Genomic DNA, 24,746 nt, shown 5'->3' with positions numbered 1-24,746 from the left:
TGTATTTTCCTGACGAAGAGGTATCCTTCATAGGAGAAGACATTGCAAAATCCTATGACAGTTGGAGAATGTTTTTCGATAGAGCGACAAACATAAAAGGAGTTGGCATAGGAGCAGTCCTAGTATCAGAAACTGGTCAGCATTACACGGTGTCTGCCAAACTCACATTCTCGTACACCAACAACATGGCTGAATATGAAGCTTCCATCTTACGGCTTAAAATGGCCATTGACATGAACATTCAAGAGTTGCTAATGATTGGAGATTCGGACTTGCTTATACATCAGGTACGAGAAGAATGGGCAACCAAGAACTCCAAGATACTCCCGTATCTGCATCATGTACAAGAATTGAGAAAGAGGTTCACAAAGACAGAATTCCAGCATGTTCCCAGAATCCAGAATGAGTTCGCCGACGCATTGGCTACCCTATCGCATACAACATCCAGACAAGAACTTCATTGATCCCATTCCAGTAAAGATCCATGATCATCCAGCTTATCATGCCCATGTTTACGGAAAGCCTTGGTTTCATGATATCAAGAAATATTTGGCAAGGGGCGAATACCCAGAACTTGCAAATCCTACTCAGAAATGCACCCTTCGGAGATTGTCCAACAATTTCTTCCACAGCGGAGGAATCCTGATAATGGCTCCAATATTAACAGTGACTTGATGAAAGCCATGTGTGAAACTTTCAAGATCAGGCATAAGAATTCTACAGCCTACAGACCTCAGATGAACAGAGCCGTAGAGGCCGCCAACAAGAATATTAAGAAAATATTGAGGAAAACGATAGATAAGCATAAACAGTGGCACGAGAAGTTGTCATTTGCTCTATTGGGGTATCGCACCATAGTCCGCATATCAACTGGGGCAACCCCCTATATGCTAGTTTATGGTACAGAAGTTGTCATTCCCGGCGAAGTAGAAATTCCTTCCCTAAGGATCATACAGGAAGCTGAGCTCGATGACGTAGAGTGGGTGAAAAGTAGTTATGAGCAACTAGCCCTTATAGACGGGAAAAGAATAACTGCAATTTGTCATGGTCAACTTTATCAGAACAGAATATCCAGAGCCTTCAACAAAAGAGTCAAGCCGAGACAGTTCACACCGGGGCAACTAGTGTTAAAGAAGATTTTCCCGCATCAAGATGAAGCCAAAGGGAAGTTCTCTCCCAACTGGCAGGGTCCGTACATGGTTCACCGAGTCCTGACAGGAGGAGCCCTCATACTTGCAGTAATGGACGGAGAAGTCTGGCCGAAGCCGATCAACTCAGATGCAGTCAAGCGTTACTATGTGTCATATTATGCTTTCCTATATGAGGTAAATTGAACTACGCCTAACCTGATTCCCGTTTAAGAGGGGATACGTAGGCAGCCCTATGGGTTTGGTCACAATTCAATAAAATTTCCATTTTCCCCCGCAATTGGAAACTGGGGCAGAATTTTGAGAAGGACCCTCAAAATTCCGAAGTTGATTTCAACTGATCATTGCAAGCAACAGTCAAAACATCAACCCAATAAACTGGGGCAGAATTTTGAGGAGGACCCTCAAAATTCTGTAGCAAGAGAGGTTGCAATGTCCTGAACCATGTCACAGTTATCGGTTCATCTAAAAAATTATTACTATTATGTCATATTTTTACTAAATCATGCATGTCTATTACTGAAATTGCCTTGTTTAGCAATGCTACCCCAATGATACACACAGTATCACCAGTTCAAAGCCGAGCAGGTCAAGCAGAGCCAGCGGGGGATACGAACTAACCGCCCCCCTTTTACAAAACACACAATTTTTCTTTGGATGGAGGCACTTGAATTGCAAAATCATCAAATATACTATACACTCACGAGACAAACATTGTTCAGGAATACAACTCTCAGAACCATTGCACTTACTCATAGTTGGTATCCGCACACAATAGTGTCCCCGGTAGGCACAATATCCCCAGTTGTCACAATATCACAATTTGCTATCAGCTAAGAAAGATCTATTACCATTTGCTATCTTATTTTTTGCATAAGGCTACTATTCTGCCTTCCGAGACTAAGCATTTTCTCCATCTGCATTTCTGCATTGCATAAGGCTACTATTTTGCCTTCCGAGACTAAGCATTGTCTCCATCTGCATTTTTGCATTGCATAAGGCTACCATTCTGCCTTTCGAGACTAAGATCTATCTCCATTTGCATCCTTGCATTGCATAAGACTACCATTCTGCCATCCGAGACAAAGCTCTGTCTCCATCTGCATTTCTGCATTGCATAAGGCTACCATTCTGCCTTTCGAGACTAAGATCTATCTCCATTTGCATTTCTACATTGCATAAGGCTACCATTCTGCCTTCCGAGACTAAGCTCTGCCTCCATCTGCATTCTTGCATTGCATAAGGCTACCATTCTGCCTTCCGAGGTTAAGCGCTACCTCCATCTACATTTGCATGGCTGAAAGATCGCCACTTTATTTACATTTGCATGGCTGAAAGATCGCCACCTCTACATTTGCATGGCTGAAACATCACCGCCTCTACATTTGCATGGTTGAAAGATCGCCACCTCTATATTTTGCACAGCTGAAAGATCACCACATCCTACATTCATAGGCTGAAAGATCGCCAAATACTGCAACTCATGGGCTGAAGGATTGCCAAATTATCCAAAGGCATCATTGTTCGGAGGCACCATTTTCATAGCCCGAGAACACCATGCCATGGCTTGAGGACCCTTTTTAATCTTTTGCATATCATTATTCAAAGGCATCACGGTCGGAGGCATCATTCTCATAGCCCGAGAGCGTCATTTCATGGCCTGCGAATCCTTTATTATACGCTTCATGGCCCAGGATATCATGGTCTAAGGATGTCATCCTAACTGTCCAAAGGAAACATTCATGGTCCGACGGGAATGTGCATCATTTTTAAATTACGCACCATATATGCTTTTATTTGCTTATTTGCAGGAAATCCAGCGAGCAACGGTAGGAGCGGTCCCGTTTCGGTTCCCGCAGCCCTATCAGACTTCAACCATTCACCCCGTCATTAATATTGCGTCCGTTCTTGAAAAGTCTCCATCGACATACTCCACCGACGGATCCTGAACTATATATAGTCGGATTCCTGTAAGACCAGGGATATGTAGGCAGCTTAGAAGCTAGAGCATGGCCTAATTCTCATCGAACCATTTTGTTCGGTCAAAATTGATCATCATGTCTTTACCCGACAACTCTTTCATCCTTTCCAGGTAAAGAGGGGCAGCTGTTGATACCCAATTTTTCCCTATATAATTTTTATATGCAAAATACTTTCAAAATAGCATATGTATGCATATATAAGTATGTCCAAATATTTTATTACTTTTTCTTGATTTTTAAAGATTTTTAAATCAAGTTATTGCCCTATCTTATCCAAAAAAAAAACCCAATAATTATTCTCAAAATTTTTATTTTTTGGTGATTCATTTATTGGACTCTCATATTTATAATAAAATATAGATAATGTAATTTTTGCATATTTTTACAAATTTATTTAGTATTTTTAAAGCTAAATTGCATATAATTGCAATATTAGTCTCTTTTAGATTTAATTACGTTTATGTCTATAAAAATTAGGTCTAATATGTTTAGTTTGATAATTATGTACTATTAATTATTTTATTACCTTTAATTTATTTTTAGATATTATACTACTATTTTTAATAAAATAAAATAAATAAGGGAAGAGTGGCTATTTAAAATATAGCCCAATTGTGTTTCAATTGTAGCCTGAATTGAACCCCAATTTTAAACCCAATTACCCAGCCCAAATCCTAATCTACCCGACCCATGACCCTTTTTAAATAACCCACCCAGATTTCCTTTTAATCCCAACCGTTGATCGCCTAGATCAACGGCTCACATCAGCCCTTTCCTTTTTTAATCCAGACCTACCCCAAACCCAAGTCATTTTTTACCAGCAACCGCCTTCAAACCCCCCTTCTCTCTCAATTGCCTCTCAAACCCTAGCCTCCTCCCTCAATTACCACCTGAAAATCTCCCAAATCCATGGCCTCCAAAGTCATTGGAGGCCTGTATCCACTTCCCTTGGCTTCTATGTGTTCGAGTAGTATGGTTTCAAGGCTAGATCGGGAAAGATCGGTCCAGACCTTGGTCGATTTCAGTTCTTATGGCTGTCTCCGGTCATCTTTGACTTTGCTCCGGCCAACCATGGCTATTCAAGCATGACTCTTGACTTCTCTTGCTTAGATCGATGGTTTCCAAGACTTTCTCACCATCTGGGGTTCTTTTGAAACCCTAACATTTGAGGTTCTTCCGATTTCTTTCGATCTGTTTTAGATATGTGTTTACTCTAAACTTTTAAACGTTTTCTCAAGGTTTCTTTCAAAACTCTACCTTTAAGAACCCTTATCTTTTCCGATTTGAGAATTTGTTAAGTTATTTCGAAGCTTTCTCTGATTTTCTAACATGTTCTACTGTGTTTTCTTATGTTGTTCTTTTACTCGAGTTTGCATGTTAAGGGTTTTGACCTTTTGAGATTTCTGAATCTATTTTGTTAGTATTTGTTCGATTTACTTGCTTTTCATCTCTAGAACTCGATTGATAGTGAAAACCCTAAAATTTTGGGTTCATTCGAGTCTTGAGACTACTTGCTATGTGATTTACTTGTTCGTCATGCTCTGTATTCGATTAATTTCAAAACCCTAATTTCTCTGGACCTATTCGAACTTCTGAAAACTACTTCATCTATTTTAATTAGCTCGACTAGATTCAAAGTCTTTTTTGTTTCAAATTTTGTTTCTCTATGTGATTTGGTTTCTTGCAAGCATTGAAACTAGACTATATTTTTCAGAAAAAGTCTTTTTACCCGGACCTTTTCATGCTTCTGATACCCTTTTTCCTTATTACTAAGTTGACCTATGTGACTACCATATTGCGATAATTCACTATCTACTGGTTTTGTGATTGTTATTCTCTTTGTCACAAGTTCAGCCTCGCATGCCCAATGTTTATGCACTCTTTTATATGCTAAATTCTCCTCTAAAATGACCTTCAATTTTGGACTGATTTCAAACCTCCTGTGTAATTCTGATTGCACTCATGTAATTGATTCTTTCCTTGTTTGACTGATTTCCCTGTTTTTTGAATTGGTTTGAAAACTTCCCCTTAGACTTTCAATTCTCATATCTTTAACTTGGTTTACTTGTTTATTCTTGGGAACTCATGTCACTCTCCTTAAATAAGTGATTTTGAAATCCTTGACTCCCTGATTTGCTATGTAACGATTTTCAATTGTCTCCATATGCTGCAACTTTACTTTGTTTTCTTACCTTATTTGGCTAACAGAGTATTTCAAATATTCTTCCCTTAATTAAACTTCTATGCACTTACCCCTAATTGTCTACTCTGCACATGATGCTTACTTGATTTCTTTCCTTAAATGTTTTCTGCCCATTACCGTTTGATTTTAACTTCTTAATTAAAGGAAGTCCTTATACTGATTTGATTTTAATTGGTACATAATTCCATAATTACTACTAAACTATGATCTTTGGCTTATTTTCTGCCTGTCTTCAAACTATAAATACCATGATGCTCTTTCATTAACACAGACACATGAACACACTAAGTTCTGAAATCACTTACACTCAAAATATTCTCTCTTGCTACTTGTACTGTGGCCTGTCTTCAAAGTCCTGCTACCTGCTTTTACTATATTTTACTTCTTTGAACTAGTATGTTCTGATTAAGATTTCAGCATCACAACAATATGTTTACTTAATACTTTTGCCTTCTTGTTTGCCTACTGCTTGTGTTTAGTCCAGTACTTAATTTAGCATGCTGTAATTTCCTTCTACCTGTTTTGAATCTATTATGTGTCCTAAACCCCTACCCCAATGTGTTGATACTGATGGTTTATTTGAGGCATGACAGTATTAAGTATTGCTGTCTATAACTCAAACGTGATTCCCCTCGGATCATAACCTCTATGTTACCATTATGTGATTGTGCATTCTGGTTGATTTTGTGAGCATAACAGCACTCCCTATTGTTGTGCATGCCCAGAATTAGCTAATGCCTAAGTGCATAGGCTCTTTGCAATCCCCAATCCCTGAACCCCGTTTGTGTGAAGTCCTTAACTCTGTAACTATTTCCTAGAACCTCTGTCCCTCTTCTTTACTCTGTTTATTCACCTGCACTCTCTTAGACTTAAGTTTTGCCCCCCCCCCCTCTTGTGATCCTTGCCTTGGGACCCATGAGCTCCCTCTGAACTTGGACACTTGAGGGCTGGCATTTCTACATTGCACTTGTCCCTATTCTAGTAATACAATTTGGGTGTGAGCACTGCTCGGAGTCCCATTGAGTCTCTTAGGGAACTCTGACACACTCAAATTGGATAAAGACTTTGGATCAATGGTCTTTGAGTTGGTTTATCTCGTAACTTAGAGAGGAAGTCACGAATCAGGCCCCCTCTGGTTGTACTTTCTTTGTATTTTTCCTGTTCTGCTGTAATTTATTATTCTGGTTTATAATAAGTTGTAATAAACACTTGGGGCTAGCTAGTGAAAAGGGTTGGGTAACTATGCATGCAAGGGTAGAAAACATTCCTATAGGATACTTTTAATTTTGCATATTCAACTTCACGTTGAAAACCTGCCTATAGGGTACTTTTAATTCTGCATATTCAACTTCACGTTGAAAACCTGCCTATAGGGTACTTTTAATTCTGCATATTCAACTTCATGTAGAAAACCTGCCTATAGGGTACTTTTAATTATGCATATTCAAACTTCATTTAGATGTCATGCCTATAAGGTTTAAAACGAGTAATGCATAGAAATCATGCCTATAGGGGTTTCTTAAATCAATCTGATTGGCTTTCATTCGCAGTCAATGTTAGATAACATGCTCCTAGGAATTAAAGTTGGTAATAGTAGATACTACCACCTGTAGAACCTGTAACCAGTTAAGTTTTTTTTGTTTATTCTGCTTCTCTTAATAACCTAATTCTCTCGCTTGACAAGGTTTAACAAGCATGCTTATAGGATTTTGAATAATTTATTTCAAGATTCTACTATCTCATCACATTTTAAATTCAATAGATATCATGCCTATAGGACCCCGTCTAAACACTTAGGCAAGCCTTAGAATAATAACTGTAAAACTGAATCTGTTAATCACTACAACCAGCAGGCAGGTCTGATTCGGACTTCTAATCTGAGTTATGCAATAAATTAAAACTGCCTCAACAATCTCATCTCCCTCGTATTTAATGCTTTTCAATCAGACCTAAGCAGTATATGTAAGACATGCTACTTTATGTGTTTGTTCGAGGAGGTATACTTGAGCCTATATGCTTATGTGTTTCCCCTTTTATATGCAATATGTGTTTTTGTATGTCGCCTTAGAATTTTTACCTTTGACACTCCAAATAAGCACATCATCCCTCCCTTTTATGATTAGTAGTCCTAAGTACCTCTGAGATTGATAGGAATGGGATGGGTAATAGCATGCAATAAGTAACTGAGACCAATCCGCGCTTTAACACCTTAACGGGGTGGGAAGAGTAGATATTGATATAATGACCATGCGATAATGTCACATGTAGCCCCTCATTGAGGAGTGATTACTGGACATTGTGTGGGGTGATCCATATTTTTAATAAACGTAGGACCCCCTTTCCTTTATTATTTATTCTTTTAGCAATTTAACTCCTTATTCTAAAGAAATCAGCTTTGCTAATTGTTCTTTCAAAACTTGTTTACTTTCAAACCATTATGTGCTGAAATCCCTTATTATTTGAGCCTTATTTGCTTATACGTTAATTGCACCTCAATTCACAATAATTGTCTGGTCGGGAACCACACTAGTGGATTCTGAGGGGTGTCTCACACCTTCCCCTTAGAATAATTTCAAGCCCTTACCCTATCTTTGGTTATTCAAATCGAACACTTTTGGTTTCCTAATGCAACCTAATCATTAGATGGCGACTCTCCAAATTCAAACCTAGTTCCCAAAAGAAATTAGTTATCTCTCCAAATGTCATAAACCAGATTTCCGCTTGGGAAAAAAAAGGGGAGCGACAACGCGATCGCAACTCCTCCTTCGCGAATGCATAAAACAAAATGGACTTCCCCTCAAAAAGCTCTACGCGATCGTAGGAACCCCTACGCGATCGCGAAGAAGGATTTTCTACAACAGTTGAACCTGCAATTCTGCAACATCACCAAGGCATGAAATGGTCTGATTGACCATCCGAAACTCACCCGAGGCCCCTGGGACCTCAACCAAAGGCACCAACATATCCTAAAACCTTATTCAAACTTGTTCCAATCTTCAAAACACCTCAAACAACAACAAATCAACCAAAACACATCGGGCTCAAGCCTAAGTTTCTAAAATCTTTCGAATTCCGCTTTTGATATAAAAAAATCCAACCAAACCACGTCCGAATGACCTGAAATTTTGCACACACATCCCAAATGACACAATGGAACTACTGCAACTCTCGGAATTCTATCCCGACCCCTATATCAAAATCTCGCCTACCAACCGGAAATCGCCAAAATATCAACTTCGCCAATTCAAGCCTAAATCTACTCCGTACCTCCAAAATCTCATTCTGATCACGCTCCTAAGACATAAATCACCTCCCGAAGCTAATTGAATCATCGGAACTCACATCCGAGCCCTCTAACACATAAATTAACATCCGGTTGACTTTTCCAACTTAACCTTCCTTAAAAGAGATTAAATGTCTCAAACCTTGTCAAATCCTTTCCGAACCCTAACCAATCAACCCGATCACATATAGAACCATTATACAAAGCAATTAGAAGCATAAATGAGGGGGAAAAAAACGGTAACTCATGAGACGACTGGTCGGGTCGTCACATCCTTCATCCAACAATCCCTCCTTTCCATCAACAAAAGATACTAAACCATCCTTTGTCTACATACAACCTTATTTAGCACCATTAAAATCATCAATGAACTCACATCCACCCAATTGTTACTAAAGAATTCATTATAAAATCTCTACAACACATACTTTCATAACCATTATAAAAGATACATAACCATCCTTTCATGTTCACATACTCATAATAAATCCATGCATACATGCCTAAGGGTGTAATATAGGATTACCTTTTGGAAGAAATCTTGCCAAAACTCTCTTTTGAGTTCTTGAAAAAATTTCTTGAAGATCTAAGGATTTCATGGTGGATTGAGTTAGTTTTAGGGCGGAAATAATAGAATGAAACACCAAATTATTACAGATTACTCACCTTGAAGATGGGAGGAGTTGGATGTCTTGGGAGAGTAAAGAAAAGCTCCAAAATTCGGCCAAGAAGAATGGGGAAAAATGAGCCTCGAATTGCCTTTAAATGGGTACAAAGTCCCAACCGTGAGGTCAACTATGAGATGCGCTGAATCATGACGAATTCAGAACTTCATTTTCTTCAGCTCTTTAACCATGACCAACGTGCACCAGCAACTTCAACAAAGCTCAAATCGATCCGAACCTCGTCCGAAACTCACCCGAGGCCCTCAACAATAAAAGCTTGTCACGACCTCAAACCACGTCAAACAATGTCAAAGTTACGAATCACGCCTCGAATTGAATTATGAGTTCATGAATTTTTCAAATTCTATAATTTGCGTCGAAACGTATCAAATCAATCCGGAATGACTTCAAATTTTGCGCATGAGTCATAAATGACATAATGGAGTTGTTCCAATTTCCGGAGTCGGATTCCGACCCCGATATCAAAAAGTCAACTCCCAGTCACATTTTCGAATTCCATTTTTTCAACTTTCGCCAAAATGCTTCAATTTATTCTACGGATCTCCAAATCCGATTCCGCACGCCTAAGTCCGAAATCACTATACGAAGCTATTGGAATCATAAAAATTCTATTCTGGAGTCGTTTGAACAAAAATCAAACTCCGGTAAACTCTTTTCATTTAAGCTTCCAAAATAAGAATTATTCTTTCAATTAAATCCTGAATCATCTGAAAACCAAACTCGACCACCCATGCAAGTCATAATATACATTTCAAAGCTGATCGAGACATTAAGCCACCGAACGAAATGCTAATTTTTAAAATGACAAGTCGGGTCATTACAAATAAATGCGTCTATAGTCACATATTTTCCCAGGGTAAAAGTGCTCAAGACTTATAAACAGCGACCTGAATCATGTCTTCTCCCGTCATATCTTTCACATATAGCTTAATCTTTAGAGAAGATGCTTCAAGATGAGGGCTCCCCGCAGTTCGATATTTTTTAATGAACAAATATCCCCGAAACTGGGCGGAATCTCCTCAAGCTTACGATATTCCCTAAGTTCTAATTTCTCAAGCACAGAATTCCTCTCTAACCTCCAACTTAGCAAGAGTCACTCGCTGCAACGTCAAACATTTGAGTTTCTCGAAGGTGTCTTCCTCCCCCATGCTCCATTCTTCCCCCTCGATGATTGCGTCAAAAAAGTTCTGCATTTCAATCTTGATCAGTCTTGCTATTGTTGATAGTGAATCGGATGTCCCCTTTCGATAAGTAGAGTGATGTCTAAGTGTTGGGCTTTCCTTTGCTAGGAAGCAGTAAATTAGGAGTTATTTTGTTTTTTTGTTTTTTTTTGGGGGGAGGGAGGGGGGGGGGAGGTATTCATTTCAGTGATAAGTTTGCATTAGACCTGATGCCACAAAGTAGTAGTATTTGATGAACGAAACTATACTTTGAGGATTATACCATGCAGCATTACCTGATAGTCTCGATGAGTTTATTTATCTAGTAGAAACCTGTAGCAACACAAGGTTTGCTGACATAAGCTAACTGCTTAATCTCTAACAACCAGCCAAACACTATGTGTATCGAATTTTAGCTTAATCAACATAGATTTCAAGTAGAAGATTTTAGAAAGAGTTAAGTGTTAAAGATAAGCAATTATTTAGTTAATCCTTTTTAAATATGCCCATCCACCCCAATTACAATTGAGAAGATGACAAATGGGTATACTCATAGCCATTTGTATATGCCAAGAAAGTTTTGTGTAAAAAAAATTTAGGAATTACTTGAATGACATCTCAAGAGTTAATACACTATCCTTTTTGTATTTGTTGTAATATTTCATTCACCTGTAGTACAGTAAATATCTAAAATTGGCAAGTGCGTGTCCTCATGCTGAAGTTTCAACTGAGTTTCTGTATTGACATAATGATCTCAAGAAGTCGATCTACCATGAAGTGGAGAAACTTTCAAGGAGTATATATATGTGACCAGGGGCGGAGCTAGAGTGTCGTTAGCGGGTTCGGCCGAACCCAGTAGCTTTGATTCAAACCCTGTATTTATCTTAAAAAATCCATTGAATATGTATAAATTATTAATTTAGAACCTAGTAACTTAAAACGATTAGAATCCCGAGCCCATAAACTTAAAATTCTTGCTCCACCTCTGTACTGATAAGGATAATTCAAAGCCTAACAAATCATTCTCATCAACGTAATCCATTTACCTTAAGCTACACTAGCTAGAGTCCTAGTTATAGTCACACTTAAACTCTTGTGAATATCTCTATTGTACTTACCTATTTAGCTTGAACCCTTCTGAATTTACTATATAAATTGTACATGGTTGAGGCAATAGAAACAATCCTTTTTCCTACAAATATTAAGATTCTCTATGGTATCAAGAGTCTTCTAAAAAAAACTCACACGAGTTACTCCCTTATTTTTCCAGAATGGGTGATTCACAAACTCGCTCTTCAGCCACCTTGTCTACTTCCCCCACCATCACAATTAGCCATAGGAACATTGCTCAGCCATCCCAACTCCCCTTGAAATTGCAAGGGAGTTCTAACTACTGTACTTGGAAATCACAAGTCATAACTCTTCTCTTTGGTTATGATCTTCTTGGGTATATGGATGGGTCACTTCCCTCTCCATCTATGCATATCCAAGATGGAGCGAACAATGAATTTCCCAATCTCGCGTTCAAGCTTTGGCAGAGACATGATAGCTTTATCTGCAATGCTATCATGGTCTCAGTCGACCCTACAATCGCTTCTCTTATTGCACATGCTGCTACTACCAAACACGCTTGGGAAATTCTTCAAACTACCTATGCCAACAAATCCCAGTCATGTATCTTCAGCCTGCGTGACACTCTTGCTAATCTCAAACGAGATCCACGCTCCATTAGTGAGTGCATGAAAGATATTAAATCCATTTCGGATGATCTTGCATCTAGTGGCTGACCTCTTGCAAATGAGGAACTTGTCATCAAAATCCCAAGTGGGCTAGGATCTGAGTACAAAGATCTATCCACTGCTATAAGGGCTCGAGATAACTCAATATCGTTTGAAGAGCTTCATGACAAATTGCTTGCATATGAGATGTTTATTAAACACTCAGAGCCAAAGCTTGAGAACCCAATCATCACTGCCCGGTTACATCAAAAATCAGCCTACCCAAACTCAAAATCCAGGAACTATAATCCAAGCAACAACCACAGGGGCCCCATTCTGAACACCTCAACTAACCAGTGCACCAACTCCTTCCAGAATTCCAACTCCTTCCACACCAACAACCGTAGCAACCAGTAGAGAGTCCAATGCCAATTATGTGACAAATTTGGGAACATCGCCAAAGTCTGTCGCTCAAAATCACATAGTGCACTTGAGGCTCAACCCAACTTCACCAACCTCTTGTCCTATGCATCTAATCACATAAACAATTGGATTGTTGACTCTAGAGTATCACACCATATCAAAAAATAATTCCCAATCTCTACAAGCCGCAACAGAATTCCCTGGCAATAATGAAATAATCATTGGAGATGGTAAAAGCATTCTGATTACTCATATTGGTCACACTACACGTTCTTCATCTCATAATTCTTTGACGTTACATAATGTTCTTTATTCTCCTGTATAAAGAAGAAACTAATCTCTGTTTCTCAATTTTGTCGTCAAAATCTAACATCTATTGAATTTTTCCCTTATTCTTTTCTTGTAAAGGATTTGAGCACGGGGGCATGTCTTCTGCAAGGTCGAAGTAAAGGTGATCTCTACGAATGGCTAACAACCAGTGTCTCACACCTTCACTACAAGCCAACTTTGCTACTCAAGCATCACTGTCTTTGCACCTTTGGCATGCTTGTCTTGGTCACCCTCAACCTCGTATCACCAAAGCATGTGTGTCCTCATTCAAGCTTCCAGTGTCAATTAATGATCCTTTTACCTTCTACAATTCATGTCTATGTAATAAAAGTCATCGTTTATAATGTTGAATGCCAAAACTCCCACATCGGTGGAAGACCAAATTGGTTGGGATTTTTTCCCTATAAAAGGAGGCCTAATGTTTAGGATTTAAACACACCTCTCATTTGCCTTTTTATTTTCTTAAGGAATATGTATCTTCTCTCTTTAGTATTATTTCACTTGTATTTTTGGAGTGGAATAAAATATTGGTTGTGTCCGAGGAGTAGGCAAAATTGGCCGAACCTCGTAAATTCTGGTGTTCCTTTTATTGTTGCTTTATTGTCTTATTTATTATTTGGTGGCTGACATAATTTTTGGTATAGTAGTTGTGACTTATTCACACTATATACATTTTGCTTCCGCAACAATTTGTATCAGAGCCAAGGTACTGTCTAAGTATGCTCTGTGGTTGCAGCATAGTCTGATCTTCCACATCAGAAAAGATTTATCTTGGTAACTGAGTCAAGGTTCTGTCTGAGTATGCTTTGTGGTTGCAGCTTAGTCTGATCTTCTACATCAGAAAGGAAATAATCTTGATTTGTGTCGTCAGCTATTAAATAATATTTGTGTCAAATATGGGAGACAATAAACAAGAAGAATCTACATCAAGTGTCAACAATACGTCATCATTGGCATCTTCGCTTATGACAAGAATTGTGTCAAATGCGAAATTTGCGGTAGAAATTTTTGACGGGTCCGGACATTTTGGGATGTGGCAAGGCGAGGTTCTAGATGTCCTTTTTCAACAAGGGCTAGATCTGGCCATTGAAGAAAAGAAACCAGATGTTATTGGAGAAGAAGATTGGAGAATTATCAACCGTGTTGCTTGCGGTACCATTCGATCCTACCTTGCTAGAGAGCAGAAATATCCATACACAAAGGAAACTTCTGCAAGTAAATTATGGAAAGCACTAGAGGATAAATTTTTGAAGAAAAACAGTCAAAATAAATTGTACATGAAGAAGAGACTGTTTCACTTCACCTATGTTCCTGGTACCACGATGAATGAACATATCACCAGTTTCAATAAGTTGGTCACATATTTGCAAAATATGGATACAACTTATGATGATGGTGACTTGGCCTTGATGTTGTTGGCATCATTTCCTGATGAGTACGAGCACCTTGAAACTACTCTACTCCATGGAAATGATGAAGTTTCTCTCAGAGAAGTTTGTTCGGCTTTGTACAACTATGAACAAAGAAAGCGAGAAAAATAGAAGGGCGGAGAAGGAGAAGCACTATTTGTGAGGGGTCGTCCTCAAAATCAAACGAGGACAAAGAAGGGAAGATCCAAGTCAAGATCCAGACCCAGCAAAGATGAATGTGCCTTTTGTCGAGAAAAGGGGCACTGGAAGAAAGACTGTCCGAAGTTGAAGAATAAGGCCAAACATAACAATGGAAAGGCCATTATGGATTCAAATGTAGCTGATTGTGATGATTCAGACTTCTCATTAGTTACAACAGAGTCATCAACATCATCAGACATATGGTTGATGGACTCGGCTTGTAGCTATCATATGTGTCCCAACAGGGACTGGTTCGTGGAATTTCAAGAAGGAGAATATGGAGTCATCCACACAGCGGATAACAGCCCTCTTACCTCATATGGCATTGGTTCAATACGATTAAGGAACCATGATGGAATGATCAGAACATTGATAGATGTTCGATATGTACCGGATTTGAAGAAGAATCTCATCTCTGTGGGAGCCCTAGAATCAAAAGGGTTCAAAATCATTGCAGAAAATGGAGTGATGAGAGTATGCTCCGGTGCACTAGTGGTAATGAAGGCTAATCGGAAGAATAATAATATGTACCGCTATCGTGGCAGTACAGTTATTGGGACAGCGACAGTGACATCCAGTGACGACAAAGAGGCAGAAGCAACCAAGCTATGGCACATGCGCTTGGGACATGCTGGAGGAAAATCCTTGAAAACTCTATCAGATCAAGGATTGTTAAAAGGAGTAAAGGCTTGCAACTTGGAGTTTTGTGAGCATTGTGTCAAAGGGAAACAGACAAGGGTTAAATTTGGTACAGCGATCCATAATACTAAAGGCATTTTGGATTATGTACACTCTGATGTTTGGGGTCCTTCCAAAACACCTTCATTGGGTGGGAAGCACTATTTTGTAACCTTTGTTGATGATTTTTCCCGAAGAGTATGGGTGTATACAATGAAGAGCAAAGATGAAGTGTTGGGAATTTTTCTCAAATGGAAGACGATGGTGGAGAATCAAACAGGCAAGAGGATCAAGTGTATTCGCATAGACAATGGAGGTGAATACAAAATAGGCAAGAGGATCAAGTGTATTCGCACAGACAATGGAGGTGAATACAAAAATGATCATTTCAATAAGGTCTGTGAAAATGATGGCATCGTCAACACTTCACTGTCAGACATACACCACAACAGAATGGAGTGGCAGAACGAATGAACCGGACCTTGATGGATAAGGTACGGTGTATGTTGTCCAATGCTGGTTTGGGCAAAGAATTTTGGGCTGAGGCAATTACATATGCATGCCACCTCATTAATCGTCTACCATCTGCTGCTATTGATGGCAAGACACTATTTGAAAAATGGTATGGAAAGCCTGTTGTAGATTATGACTCTTTGCACGTGTTTGGCTCAACTGCATATTATCATATGACAGAGTCAAAATTGGATCTAAGGGCAAAGAAGGCTATTTTTATGGGAATTACTTCTAGATTCAAAGGATATCGTTTATGGTGTCCTATGACAAAGAAAGTAATATTCAGCAGGGATATTACCTTTGATGAATCTGCTATGGTAAATAAGGTAACAGAAGATACCAAATAAAATGAAGATGCTTCTAAGCAGGTGGAGTTTGAGGGAAAATTTATTTTTCCTACACAAGAAGCAGAGGAGGAAACAAATGAAGCAAATACGATCATTGTGTATATTTGCGCAAGCTTAAAGATGGTTCCTTTGTATATCTTCTCCTATATGTTGATGATATGTTGATAGCTTCCAAGAATTTGGAAGAAATTGATAAGTTGAAAATTCAACTGAAGAAAGAGTTCGAGATGAAGGATTTGGGTGAGGCAAAAGAAAATTCTTGGCATGGAGATAATAAGAGATAGACGTTCAAAGAAACTCTGTTTATCTCAGAAAGAATATTTGAAAAGAGTACTACAACGGTTTGGCATAGATGAAAAGACTAAGTCAGTTAGTACTCCACTTGCCCCCCATTTTAAGCTAAGTAATACTATATCGCCAAAGGATGAAGCTGGACGAGAGTATATGTCAAAGGTACCATACGCAAATATTGTTGGTAGCTTGATGTATGCAATGGTCTGTACGAGACCTGACATTTCACAAGCTGTTAGAGTTATTAGCAGATATATGCATAATCCAGGAAAGGAGCATTGGCAAGCTGTAAAGTGGATTCTACGGTATATTCATAATATTGTAGATGTTGGGTTAGTTTTTGAGTAGGAATGCAATCAGTCTGTAGTTGGATATTGTGACTAAGATTTTGCCGGTGATCTGGACAAATGAAGATCAACTACTGGTTATGTGTTTACTTTTGCAAAAGCACCAGTTAGTTGGAAGTCTACTTTGCAGTCAACAGTTGCTTTGTCTACAACATAGGCAGAGTACATGGCTATTACAGAGGCTTTGAAAGAGGCAATTTCGCTTCAGGGGTTGCTAAAAGAGCTTGGTGTTGAACAAAAAAGTATCATAATTTTTTGTGATAGTCAAAGTGCTATTCAATTAGCGAAGAACCAAGTTTATCATGCAAGGACGAAGCATATTGATGTTCGGTATTATTTCGTACGAGAAATCATAGAAGAAGGTGGAGTCACGGTAAAGAAAATTCCTACTACAAAGAATCCTGCTGATATGCTGACAAAGGTGGTGACTACGATCAAGTTTCAACATTGTTTGGATTTGATCAACATTGTTGAACACTGAAGATTGAAGATGAAGATATAACCAAAATTTGTTATTGAGAGAAAATTGAAGATGTGGAATTTTGCCAAGGTGGAGATTTGTTGAATGCCAAAACTCCCACATCGGTGGAAGACCAAATTGGTTGGGATTTTTTCCATATAAAAGGAGGCCTAATGTTTAGGATTTAAACACACCTCTCATTTACTTTTTTATTTTCTTAAGGCATTTGTATCTTCTCTCTTTAGTATTATTTCACTTGTATTTTTGGAGTGGAACAAAATATTGGTTGCGTCCGAGGAGTAGGCAAAATTGGCCGAACCTCGTAAATTCTGGTGTTCCTTTTATTGTTGCTTTATTATCTTATTTATTATTTGGTGGCTGTCATAATTTTTGTATAGTAGTTGTGACTTATTCACACTATATACATTTGGCTTCCGCAACAATCATTTGGTGACAATTCTATTTCTAGTTCTAAGCCATTTGATGTTATTTATTCAGATGTTTGGGGTCCCTCTCCAATTTCCACTTTTGACAACTTTCGATTCTATGTTATCTTTGTTGATCACTATATTAAGTATACCTAGTTGTTCCCGCTCAAAAATAAATCAGATGTTTAAAGTATTTTTATTAACTTTAGTGGAATGATTCATAATCAGTTTAGTCAATCCATCAAGACACTATACACATATGGAGGAGGTGAATATATTGGTCTTAAATCTCTCTTACTGGAAATGGGCATTCAGCATCTCATGATTCCTCTATGTACTCCTCAAATAGTTGGAACTGTTGAAAGAAAGCATAGACATGTCGTTGACATTGCCCTGACCTTACTTCATCATGCATCAGTACCCCTAATATTTTGGTCCATTGCATTCCAAACTACAATATTCCTCATTAATGCCTCAGTACCCCTAAAATCACTATTTCAGTGTTTGTTCAATACCACACCTAATCATCACAAGCTCCGAGTTTTTGGTTGCCTTTGCTATCCTTGGCTTAAACCTTACTCTAGCTCTAAACTCCTTGTGTCTTTATGGGGTACTCCTCCGTCACTAACAGTTTTGCTTTCCTAGATCTCTTGACCTCAAAACTTTTTCTCTCCTGACATGTTGTCTTTGTGAAACATGTTTTTCCATTCAAGTTGCACTTCCCTTCCCTTGATCGCACTTGAACCTCCAACTTGGAGTCTTGGGACTGTCCAGTATCTTCCTCCTCCTCAATTTCCCTACCTTATACCAATGAATCATGCATTCCACCTCCATTACTGCAAGCCATTGAGCCAGTTGTCCCAAGGACTACTTAAGAGATCATTGGCTCTCCAACTACTGCAGAGGATGTGTCATCAAATATTGTTGTAAGTACCTCAGCTAATTCACCCTCACCCTCTACTTCAAGCATTCCCAACACTATGTCTCCTGTTGCACAATATCCTTTGCCTCCACCACAAACTTCGCCATCTTCTCCTCATCACTCTATGTTCACGAGATCCCAGAACAATATCTTCAAACCAAAAGTTGTCTTTGACTATCTTGCTATCTCTTCCGCCAAACCGCTTCCTCTTGCTCCGACAACTTTTGCCCAAGCACACAAGTATCCTGAATGGAAAATAGCCATGAAGGATGAATATACCGCCCTTTTGAGAAATTCCACCTGGACTTTGGTTCCTCCATCTCCCTCTCAAAATGTAGTTGGATGCAAGTGGGTTTATCGTGTAAATCATAAACCTGATGGGTATATGGATCGCTACAAAGCGAGATTAGTTGCAAAGGGTTTTCATCAACGACCTGATGTAGACTTTCATTCCACTTTTAGTCCTGTGATCAAACATACTACAATTCGTCGAATTCTTGTGCTTGCGGTATCGTTTAAGTGGCCCTTACGGCAATTAGATGGGAACAATGCCTTCTTCCAAGGTACACTTCATGAAGTTGTATACATGAATCAACCACCTGATTTTAGGGATCCAAAATTTGCACAACATGTATGCAAGCTTCATAAGTCAATATATGGCCTTCGTCAAGCACCTAGGGCCTGGTACAACGAGCTCAAACAATACCTTCTGTCATGTGGTTTTCAAAGGGCTAAATCTGATGACTCTTTATTCCTGAAATGTACTACCAGCTCATTAATTTTTGTGATGATCTATGTCGATGATAACGTCGTCAATGGTTCTAACTCTTCTAATGTCCAAAGTTCCATCAAACTACTAGGTGACAAGATTTCCATCAAGGATATTGGTTCTTTACATTTTTTTCTTGGTGTTGAAGTCTTGCAGCATGCTCATAGTTTGGTTCTCACCCAAAGTAGCTTCATCGCTGATCTTCTAGAAAGATTCGGCATGCTCGATGCGAACATTGTTAGCACTCCGATGTCAACCAATGAACCTCTTTCACATGATGGTGGATCATCATCTGCAGATGCCAAGTTATTCAGGCAGGTTATTGGTTCCTTACGGTATCCAACATTCACTCGTCCAGATATATGTTTTGCAATGAACAAACTTGCTCAGTTTCAGCATCGATCAAGCCTGAAACAGTGGCAAGCAGGCAAGAGACTTCTATACTACTTGAAGGGTACCATTACTTATGGTCTTCACTTCATATCCACCACTTCTTTCAAGTTGCTAGCTTACTCAGATGCTGATTAGGGTGGTATACCAGACACCAGGCACTCAACTTCGGCCTATGTTATACTTCTTGGCAATAATCCAATAAGTTGGTGCTCCAAAAAGTAATGCACAGTTGCTAGATCGTCTACTGAAGCAGAATACAGGGATGTTGCTTCTGCTGTAGCTGAACTTAATTGGATCACAAACTTACTGAAGGAATTGCATATTTCCATGTCCAGTCCCTCCTAAGGTACTCTGTGAAAATATTGGTGCTACCTACTTAAGTCGAAATCTAGTCTTTCACAGTCAAATGAAGCATGTGGCCATTGATTTCCACTTCGTCCACGATCAAGTAGAAAGAAATGAGCTTTACTGGGAGTCAACTTACTGATGCTTTGACAAAGGCACTGCCTAAACCATCATTTGGACAATTCATTCACAAGATTGGCTCAAAGAGATTGGGCCCATCTTAAGGGGACATGATAAGGATAATTCAGAGCCTGACACATCATTCTCATCAACGTAATCCATTTACGTTAAGCTACACTAGCTAGAGGCCTAGTTATAGTAACACTCAAACTCTTGTGAATATCTTTGCTGTACTTATCTATTTAGCTTGAACCCTTCTGAATTTACAATATAAATTGTACATGGTTGAGGCAATAGAAACAATCTTTTTTCTTACAAATATTAAGATTCTTTATGTAGGTGACAATAACATATAATCTTTTTTTATGTTTGGTATAGAAAAACAATGATTTTGGAAGTGATTCAATTCTTTTGTTATCCCTGTTGGTATTTGTTATTATTTCTCCTCTATTATACTTTATGATTTTGTGATTTGTTTAACTACCTAACTTCTATGGTGCCGACTGGCGAGTAATTGTTAACTCTTTTCTCAATATATATTCCCTTACTTGGACACATTAGGTATCAAATTGTCCGCAGCTTCGAATAAGGGAAGCAATATAGCTCAAGGAAACGGTGAAAAGATGGATGTTGTAGAACTCACATTTGATGTAGAAATCCAAAAAAGAACTCAATGCAAAAAATCTGCATCCTAAATCCTAATTAGTAGAATTGACAAGTTCATGCTACTGTTTTTCAAGTGCGACTTCCCTTTATTCTTGAAAATATAATGACTTTTGTTGGACTTCATATTGTTGAACTTTTCCCAGAATTGAATATAACAAAATGTAGGAGTTGTGTACAATATTTTCTTTCCTGAAGTAAGTATCAATCTGATCATGAGAATATTTGAGCTGTAACACAATTTCTCATTTTCTATTAGAGAAGTTTATTTCTTTTCATGGTGCAGTAACTAATAAGATTTTGAAGTAGTGCCATAAAAACCAGTATACTAGCTCGTAATAACATGACTGCTAATGCTATAGATGCAAAAACAAATACATCTATATTGTCAAATAACATTGAAACAAGAAAATAAAAAATAATTGAACAAAATAGTACAAAGATACTACTCTAACTGAGTCATTTATATTGTTACCTGATTTTCTTAATAAAATTGCAAAAACCATGAAAGATATTTTGAATTAAAGGTAACGTTACACAAATTGGTGGGCCCGTGCTACACGGGCCAACTATATCTAGAGAGAAAATATGGTGAAAATAACACGGGCTAGCCAGTTTTCGAACTGATAATTGAAAAATAGCTTGTGTTTGCAAACACAAGCTATTTTTTCAATTTAAGTGACAAACTTGAATAAGAATTAATTTATTTACAGAGTCACCACTTGGAATTGATTTTTGTCGGTGCCCCAAGTCACCTTTTATTTGAATTCATATTCAAAGGAAGATTTGACTCTTTTCATGTTGGTCTGGGAAAATAAAGTCCGGGGAAGGAATTCTGTTGACTCAGGAGAAGGTGTAAGGCATTCCCCTAGCGTCGTGGTTCTAGCACGGTCGCTTTATTAACTTGAACTTGGCTTGAATTAATTCTAGATAAACTGTGATTTATTTGCCTTAAAAAAAATACTATTGTCTAGCACCACTTAATAATTTATTTTGACCGAGGAACGTGTAAGCACACATGGTCCTTATTTGATTATGTGCATTTAACCAAGGAACGGGTATGAACACATGATCAAATACGATTAATTAGAAAATACCAATTATTATTTTAAAATCAAGGAGAGGTGATGCACACATGATCATTTTTATTTTAAAAAAAACGGTCAAAGATCGTGTGAACACATTGTCTATATTTAGAGCGTCCCCAAATTGCCTTGTATTTAATTAACTCATTAAAGGTTATTAAGCTATTAAACTAGTAAAAAATCTAATTTTGGAACTAATTAGTAGGGAAAAATATAGAAAAATAATGTTGGGCCAACTTTTATTATTTTAAAGAAAAGGGTATCTTATTGAAGTAAAAAGGGGCTGCTTGTTAAAAGATACGGGCCAGCTTTGTTATGATTTGGAAAAGAAGAATTAATTAATTCAAACTTTGATGTACTTAATTCTACTACCCAGTTAACTTGCTCAAATAAACTTTCAATTTAAGCAGTTAGTAAGTCTCGTTCTCAATATTCAATTTTTCCCACATATCAGATTATCTGAGAATACCTATCTTATTTCACGATTTAACAGGAAACTAACAAATCAAACAATATTTTCACTTGTTGATGAACCATGTTCCATTTATCATTAATAAATCACAATATATCCAGTTTTCTTAAGAACAAAATAACTAAACATCCCGATTCACATCATGTCATTATTCAATGAATTTCAAAAGATTAAATCTCAAATAAAGATACTACTTAACAGAGGAAAATTCCACTAACGAGCTAACTGTACGGATTGTAGCCGACATAAGCTACCCAAAATATTCTTTCCATTAATTCTCTCCATTAAAACTTCACCAACACATTTCATTCACTCACAAAAAAAATATTCTTTCTAAACCTTACTAGCATCCTCATTATTTAAACCTACACATTTTCCACACTTTCATCAATAAATAATCCAATGACAGGAGAAATATTTTTTCAACATTTGAGAGGAGAGTGAAAATAGTTTTAAATTGAAACAAATGAACTGAAATATGCCCACCATGATATTTACCGTTTAAACAATAACATAACTTGTGTTTCCGAATCTAACAACTTGGCCAAGAAAATAGAGTGAAAGCTTTGCCATAGTGATAGTTATTGTAATACAAATGCTCTGTGATGACCCAAAAGGTCATCACTTGTGTTGCAATAAAATTCTGTATTTTGATGCCTTAAAAACCTCCTTTAGCACCACCTCGATTTGCGTGCGCAGTCCGAGCGCGTAGCCGAAAAACTTAGATATGAAAAATAATAAGTTTTGTCTATAAAATGAATAAATTTGACTCCGGTCAACGTTTTGGGTAAACGGACTCGGACCCATGATTTGACGGTCCCCGAAGGTCCATAGAGCCCGGAATCGAATTCCGAGGTCCCAAGCCCGAGAAATGAATTTTTAAAGGAAATTGTTTTATGAGTTCTTTAAGGAAAATTGAAATGAAATTTGCTTAGAACATGATGGCATCGGTCCCGTATTTTGGTTCTGGCGCCCAGTACAGGTCTTATATATGATTTAAGACGTTTCTGTGAAATCTAATGAAAACGGAGTTTATTTGACGTGAATTGGACTTCCGGTTGAGGAGTTATGAACTTTGAGAGTTATGAGTTTTGAAGTTTAATTCATGATTTTACATGTTATTTTGATGATGTGATCGCACGAGTAGGTCCATATGATGTTTTTGAGTTAGTATGCACACTTGGTTTGAAGTTCCGAGGGCTCGGGTGAGTTTCGGGTAGGTTTCGGGATGTTTTATACTTAAAACTAGAAGTTGCAGGTCTTTGAACCCGCCAATGCGGACCGTGGTCGGTTTCGTGCGGACCGGGGTGGAGGCCTATGCGGTCCGCAGTGGAGGCCTGTGTGGCCGCAGTCCATTTTGTGCGGACCGCACAGGGGACTGGACCGCAGTACCTCAGGAAGGCCTGTGCGGCCGTAGTCCATTTTGTGCGGTTCGCACAGGGGGTCTGAGAAGGGTATAAATAGACGAGATTTTCAGTTATTTTGCATTTTTCAAAACCCCAAAAACATAAGAGACGATTTTTCAAACAACCTTTCTTCTCCAAATCAATTGTAAGTCATTTTTAACTAGTTTTCTTCAACCATTAACATCTTTTAACATGATTTCAACTTCAAATCAATGATTTTCATGGGGGAAATTGGGTGTTTTGGATAGAACTTAGGTTTTTCAAAAAATTAGGGATTTGGACCTCGATTTGGGGTCCGATTTCAAAACAAATTACATATTTGAGCTTGTGGGCGAATGGGTAATCTGGTTTTGGTTAGAACCTCGGGTTTTGATCATGTGGGCCCGGGGGAAATTTTGACATTTTGGGTAAAAACTTTGGAAAACGCATTTTTCATGCATTCGAATTGATTCATTTAGCATTTATTGATGTAATTAAGTAACTTGTAGCCAGATACGAGCAAATTGGCGACGGAATCAAGGGGTAAAGCTATAATTCAAACTTGAGTTGTGTTTGAGGCATCGAGGTAAGTGTTTGGTCTTATCTTAGCTTGAGGGATTAGGAGTTGTGTCTTATTTGCTATATGCTAATTGTGGAGTACGACGTATAGGCATGGTGACGAGTATCTATACGTTGGTGTCAAGTATGCACGTGAGTCTTGTATTATAATTGTTATAATTCCGTTATGGTTTATTGCACTTCACATCTTATTATCATCATTGTTCCCTTGTTGGGATGTTTGTTTTGACAGCATTGTTCCCTTGCTGGGATGTTGTTGAAATATCATTGTTTCCTTGCCGGGAAGTTGTTATATTGCTCTTGTTCCCTTGCCGGAATTCCTTGTGATTATTGTTGGCTTGTAAATGGGAGAGGGTGGTATGCCTACCACAAGATATGATAAAATGGGAGCGGGTGGTACGCCTAC

This window comes from Nicotiana sylvestris, chromosome 2 (genome assembly GCF_000393655.2).
Source record: "Nicotiana sylvestris chromosome 2, ASM39365v2, whole genome shotgun sequence".
Lineage (NCBI taxonomy): Eukaryota > Viridiplantae > Streptophyta > Magnoliopsida > Solanales > Solanaceae > Nicotiana > Nicotiana sylvestris.
Note: the sequence above shows the minus strand (reverse complement) of the source record.